Genomic DNA, 7,313 nt, shown 5'->3' on the forward strand with positions numbered 1-7,313 from the left:
TGAGACAGACACATACCATCTCTTCCTTCTATGGGCTTCAGAGCTTGTCTGTAAGTCTCATGTCTTTACCGGGAAGAGCCTCCACTTTCCACGTACCAAAACCACACTTCTCTAGAAAAATACTAGATATGGTGTAACCCCACTTAGCCTAAACAAACTAAAAACAGGATAGATGTCCTTACTATGATTTTTTTTTCATTTTTATTTTGTTCCAAGAGGGAAAAGGAGGGATCAAAATGAAAAGAACAAAACATGCCACATCACATGTGTGGAGGTCAGAGAACAACTTTCTGGAGTGTGTTCTTTCTCTCCTCCATGGGATCAGTATGAAACTCAGGCTGATACAGCTAGCGCTTTTACCCACCGACCCATCTTGCCAGCCCTCGCCATGATATATGATACTCATTTGGAAGCACTTACCTCCACATTATCTAATAACATTATCAAATTCCGAAGAATCCTAACCTGAACTGCTGAGTCCTACTTAAGAATTGCCTTTTCAATCTCCAGCAGAGGCATTGCAGATGTGGCTGCTGTATCACATATGGGTCAGTAGGTGGCAGAGCGGAGAGAGGCCATGTCTACACTCAGTATTCTGTCCTGGGACCGTCTATCTGAATGATTAGTAGCCTAACATTCCCTGAAAAGAGAGAGCCTGAGACCACCACCAATCAGGCACCAAGCAAGCCCAGACAGGCTCCCAGGGCAGGGAACGATCCAGAAGACACTAAAAGAACTCCTCTTGGGACCTTGACCTAGGCAGTAGAGAGCCCAATACAACCACCCTGGCACGGGGTTACTCATGCAGGCTTGAATGGAGCTAGCCTGAGATGACCACCAGACCAGCACCACGGAGCCTGGACAGTAAGCTAGCCTGAGATGACTACCATTTGGGTGCAGGGTAGGCCTAGTGGGGCAAACCATGCCTGAGATGACCCCTGCATGGTGTCAGCATGTATGAGTGGGACATAGCACTCCTGAGACCACTCCTGAGATGACGCCAGACACTCAGAGACCCTGGGTGCCACTCAGACGCAAATGCAAGTTAGTGGTGGAGAAGTGGAAGAGAAAGAAGCAGAGGGATATGAGTACAATGAAGAGAGCCAGAACTGAAGACTTGAGAGCAACGAGGGACAGCAAGATGTGAGTACCCAGTGATGCCACCAAGGACCATGGTAGGATCTTGGCCTCTGCTGCCCCTGGGGGCCATGTCTGCACCCATGGCCTTGTAGCAACAAGAGTTTGTTCCCACCGAAAGCCAGGCAGAAGTCCTTGGTCTGGGCTAATGCTGCCGTCTGAGGGTTGTACAGAACCGGCCCCACCCCCTCACCTGGACTTCTTGAGAAGGCTGGCCCTGGGGGCGTGACAACAGAAAAGCTGGCCCCACTCCTAGCCGGCTGCAGTACTCAGGAGAGCAGGCTGCACATCACAGGAGTTGTGTACATCGCAGAAGTTGTGAGTGAGCCGGCTTCCAAGGATACGAGCATGGAAGACCTAGCCCTACCTGGCTGGACCACTTGTATCCTATGTGGTGGCCTGGAGAAGGGAGCGATACCCTCCTCCCCATCTGCTCCCACCACCTGTAGAGTGGGGAGACCTGGCCCTGAGGCCATAAGAGCAGGAGTACTTTCCTTGCCCTCATGTAGGCAGCACAGTAGCATTGACCCTGATGAAGGCGCGGGGAAGGTGGGGAAGGAGAGAGGCAGGTGAGCCAACCCCAAGAGTGCGAGTGTGGGAGAGCTGGCCCTGCAACTTGTCTGCCAGGCGTCAGCATGGGCAAGGGAGAGATGCCCTGCCCACCCTCATCCCCTATGTCTGGCTGGAGAGCTGGCCCTGCCCCTCACCTCCTGCAGCATTCAAGAAAGTGGGCTCTGCACCTCACCTGGGCTGCTCAGTAGAGCTGGCTCTGGAGGTGGGGATTGTGGGTTAGCCAACCCTGTTTGCTGTGTGGTGGCACAGACAAGGGAGAGACGCTCTCCTTCCCTCCCTCATCGCTTGCCACCTATGACAGATGGGAGAGCTGGAGAACTGGCCACGTCCCTCAGCTGCTGCAACACTTGCCTGGGCTGCAGGGTAGGGCTGGCCCTGGCTGGTTGGGGGAGGGGGGAAGGGGTTGAGGATGGCCAGCAAACAGACCAACTCATATCTCTCAGGCCCAGATGCAGGGCTTTGAATTGACCCACTCCAGCATCTACCCCTCAGATGAACTGCTGGAGTGCATGAAGGGGCCAATCCTGTGGATTCTGAACTACAGGATCTCCATGACACAGGGTAACAACAGGATATCTGAGAGGAGTCCCCGTGAGGATCCAGTATTGACAGAGTAGCAGAAGCCAGAGGCCTCAGACCAGACCAGTAAGTCATTACAATGAACATTTGCAAGCAGAGAAGTGTGGGCAAAAGGGTGTACTGTAAGGCACACTATAGCTTCCTTAATGAAATTTGTTTTCTCTGTTGGGTGGGAAGTTCTAAGGGTGTAGAGTGGGTAGGAGGGGAAGTGGGAGATGAATGGGTTTGGGGTGCATAATGTAAAATCACAGAGAACCAATAAAGAGGTTGGTTTTTTTTTAACTTTTAAAAAGTATCCTGAGACAGCCCCAACCTTTCAGGCTTGCCAGGGGATTCTGCTTGCTTCATCTACTGTATTGGGGGAGCAATCTCATAAGTGCCTTGTATTCATGTTAGGTCCTTGGTCAGTATGGTGGTTTGCTATGACTACTAACTTCACTGGGTTGATAAAAGTCTGGGGAAATGGTGAGGCACACCTTTAGACGTGTGCATGAAGATGGACTGAGAGGATTGGCTGAGATGGGAGGATCTGATGGACACCAGTGGCCCCACTTCATAGGCTCGCTTCTCAGAAAGGATAAAGGGGCTGAGGGAGGGGCCTCTGAGCACGAGCGCTCTCCTTTCTCTGCTTTCTGGGCAGCAACAGGGACCATACCCTCCTCACCATGATGGGCTGTATGCCTCTGAACTGTGAGCCAGAATAAAACCTTAAATTGTCTATTGTAAGGGATTTGGTTAGGACAATTAGAAAAGAAATGAATTCAGAGAAAATTCTCAGGCATGACCTATGCTGAGTTTTCAAGGGATCTCACCAAGACAAAACTTGGCCTCCCCCAGAAGAAACCATCAATGTAGACTGGACATGGCCCCTTCCCTGTCTCCCATCTCTACTCTCTCCCATCACTTTCCAGAATCACCTTCCATATCAATTTCTATCAAAACCTTGATTAAAGTCTCTGATAGAAGGAACCTGAGCTAAGATTAAAAAAAAAAGATTCTGTAAGCCAGGCACTGGTGGTGCCTGCCTTTAATCCCAGCACTTGGGAGGCTAAGGCAGGCAGATTTCTGAGTTTGAGGCCAGCCTGGTCTACAGAGTGAGTTCCAGGACAGCCACAGCTATGCAGAGAACCCCTGTCTCAAAAAATAAAAAATGAAACAGATTGTATTAGGCCTGACGCCAAGGATTCAGCTAAGGTGAGTACATTTATATACTTTGGGTTATCACTTTTATATACAGCATGGCTCCATTCTCAGCAGCCACAATCTCTTCTAGTGCCACGATAACAGTCCTCGGTACTGCCAGGCTCCCAGAGAGAAAGCTGGGACAACCCAGATGATTCCACAGAGCTTCTAGGCTGGAGAAGCCAGACCTGTGTGTGCAGACCTCACAAAGCTGAAGGCAAGACTTGACTTATATATGTCAGGATGCTCGACATCAAAAGTCACTCCGCTGGGATCCACATGGCATCCATCACAGAAAGTGCTCCTTTTCAGTTGGGGAAAACAACTTAGCATGTGTCAGAGGCAAAATCATAAGTGAAAAAAACATTGAATTCACCACATAGAAACTTAGCACACTTGAGGTGTAAAGTATACCCTAAACAGAAAAATCAAAAGCTAAGCAATAAGCTGGAAAAAAATAGCAATATATGTGGCAAGGGTTAAAGAACTTAGTGAACCAGGGCAGGACGCAGATGCCGAATAATCTTTATTCATAACTTCCATCAGCATAGCTGCAGTGAAAGGGGATGTCAGCTCTCGGCAGATATTTGAAACTGTGCTGACTGAAGAGGAAAATCTAAATGCTCTACTTGTAACAAGAAGTCAGCATTTATCAATGGCTGGGAGATTGTAGAGAAATCTAGGAAGACCTGCCCCCACACACACACTCCACGCTCTTCACCTCCCTCATCAGCCCCGGTAGGCATGCTTTCTCACTGAATGAGAAGAGGGGAGGGAAATGTCAGTGAGGCTGAGCTGGCATGTATAAGGTATAGAACAACTTTCAGCCAGTCGCCTGGGCCATCCTAAAAGTTAACAAAGACCCAGCAAGCTACAGAGAAAACAGAGGACTCGTTCAATAGTAATCCTATTTCAATAAGAATAATTTTTACAATTCCAGGCAGCAGTGGGCTTCAGTTCTGTAGTTGGTGTTACACACACACACACACACGCACACACACACATACACACACCTCTGGTTTTCTTTTGGGTGGGTTGCTTAGAAATAATAACAAAATGAAATCTGAAATAACTTTTGATAAATTAAAAACCACAAAATTATGTACATTTCCCCAAGAACAAAGGAAGCCTTGTACAGACAGGCCTCCACTGAAACTAGGCCTTTAGCTTGCTCAGAACTCAAAGGCCTTTGGTTTCTTCTTTTTTTTTTTTTCCTACCTCTAGACCTCTTTTTAATATCATTACATTTATTTATTTATTCGCTTTACACCCCAGTATCAGCCCTCACTCCTACCAGTAACCTGTCATGCAGCTTTTCCTCTCATTCTTCCATCTCCTTCTCCTTTGCAAAGGAGGATCCCCCCATTATCACCTCACACACTATCCCCCCACTCTCCCCACCTCACCCAGGCACATCACATCACTGAGGAACTCTGAACATCCTCTCCCACTGAGGCTACACAAGGCAGTCCAGTTAGGGGAATGGAATCCACAGGCAAGCAGGCAACAAATTCAGGGAGAGTCCCTGCTTCTGTTGTTAGGACTCAAATGAAGACGAGGCTGCACATCTTCTATACATGTGCAGCAGACATAGGTCCAGCCTGTGCTCACTCCTTAGTTGGTGGTTCAGTCTCTGGGAGCCCCTAAGTGTTCAGGTTAGTTGACTCTGTTGGAGTCAACTGTCCTCTTTGGGTCCCTCAATCCTTCCCTCAACTCTTCCATAAGACTCTGCAAGCTCCATCTAATGTCTGGCTGTGGGTTGATGCATCTCTTTCCATTGGCTGCTGGGTGGAGCCTCTCAGGGGACAGTTATGCTAGGCCCCTGTGTGCAAGCATAACAGTATCATTAATAGTGTCAGGGATTGGTTCTTGCCCATGGGATAGGTCTTAATTTCTGGTGGTCATTGGTTGGCCATTCCCTCCATCTCTGTCTGTTCTCTTTGTCCCTGCCCATCTTGTACGCAGGACACATTTTGAGTTGAAGGTTTGTGGGTGGGTTGCTGTCTTTATCTCTCCACTGGGAGTCCTGCTTGGCTATAGGAAGTGCCACTTCAGTATCCATCTCCTACTGTTAGGAGTCTCAGCTAGAGTTACCCCCATAGATACCCTGGGGCTTTCCCCATCTTAGGTCACTGGAACATCCTAGAGATTGGCCCTTAAACGTATGGGACACTATGAAAGCAGTGCTTAGGCCTTAGGTTTCTAAAACAAATAGAGGCAAGAGTTTCTTTCCAAGTCATTTAGAGCTATTCCCTCCAGGAAAGATGTATTTTGGAGCCCCAAGAAGACAAATTGAGACTAACATGGGAACCCTAAAAGAAGCCAAGAGCTGGAGAGGCCACAAAGCATTCCTATCCTTTCCAGTGGCATCAAATCAGTGGCCCCTCTGCTCCCACCCCACCCACCCCCCATGAATGTGTGAACAGCTGAGAAGAACTCAGCCTGCCTTCTAGAGTAGGTGGTGTTGCTCCTGGCCTGGCAGAAAGGCGCTGAAGGAAGCTGGCTGAGAACGGACAGTCACAGACAAACTGGGATTTCCTTCCACTCACTACCCCAGCCTTCAGACCTTCTGCAGAATTTTACAAATCCACATCAAAGAAGCTTCCCACAAAGTTGTTCCACTACTTTTGAAGAGGAGGAGGAGGAGAAGGATGTGGAAGAAGAGAAGGAGAAAGAAGAGGAGGAGGAGGGAGAGGAGAAACAGAGGCATGTCAGCCCCACCATACTTCCCACCCACTGGCCTTCTAGAGTCACCACAAGTAGCATGTACCCCTTTCTATATTCCACCTCAGCAATAGACGTGCACATTTTTCTGAGAAAAATAATTTAAATAATAATTAATAATCATAATAACACTTGCAAAACCCTAAGTGTTTAGTACCTTAGGAAGGAAAGAGCTTTGAACAGAGCTCTGAGCACAGCCTAGATGTACATCAATACAATAATGAACGAGGAAAATGTGGAGCATAAATGCAATGGAAATGTATTCAGACATAAGGAATAGAGAAACCATGGCATTTGTAGGTTCCAGTGACCCAGACTCAGAAAAACAAATACCACGTGTTTCTCATAGGAACCTCTACTGCATTCTCCTTTTATGTACGTGGGTGTTGGAATGGGTCATGGAGTGAGAAAGGGGAAGTGCTGAAGAAGTAGTGGGTGGAACACACGTGACATGAAAACAGAAGGGGATTCCTGGGGGAAAAGGAAGACAAGATTGGGGGAGGGGGTGGAGATTGCATGAGGAAGGAGGGGAGTTGTTTGGAGAATTTTCACCCTGGTGGTGGCACTACACAGCTTTTGCCCCACTCCTCATGGGGGTCACAATGACAAGCCAAGCTTCATTCTGAAGACCCAGTGAATGTATTAGGATCACTGACCAAGCATAGATCTGGCAGGAACATAGATGATCCCCAAATTGCCCCACGGACAGTCTGTGCCCAGCCTGTAGACTCCCCTATGTTTTCAAAACTAGTTGCAAACAGGACAAAATGGTATACATATTGACTGACTGGAGTGGCTGGACACTCACTCAGGGCTCAGTGACCCTCCACCTCCCCTTCCTCTGTAGAATTTTTATTGTACAAAGAGAAAAAGGTCATGCAGTCCAAAAGTTGGAGGGAAATGCTGTATGTCAGATACTTGATTTAAAAAAAAAAAAACTTTTCTAATTTTATAGTATAATAACTTGTTCTTGACATATATATGAAAACTAAAACTGTAATTTAAACAGCCTCCCTACTTCAATATGATTGTACTGTAACACATAGAGGCCTAAAAGCAAGTGTCTATCTCTGAGTGAAGAAAATAGTCAGAATTGAGTATGTTTAAGAAATGGTAGA

The 7,313-nt window shown here is 47.6% G+C and overlaps 1 non-coding gene across 1 annotated transcript; it reads left to right on the forward strand.

Annotated features, from left to right (window-relative positions):
- The first annotated feature begins 503 nt into the window (after positions 1 to 503).
- Positions 504 to 638, forward strand: LOC115029912. The gene has a single exon (XR_003835487.1). It is a non-coding gene; the product is annotated as a small nucleolar RNA SNORA17 (small nucleolar RNA).
- The last annotated feature ends 6,675 nt before the right edge of the window (positions 639 to 7,313 follow it).

Source organism: Mus caroli, chromosome 18, assembly GCF_900094665.2.
Source record: "Mus caroli chromosome 18, CAROLI_EIJ_v1.1, whole genome shotgun sequence".
NCBI lineage: Eukaryota > Metazoa > Chordata > Mammalia > Rodentia > Muridae > Mus > Mus caroli.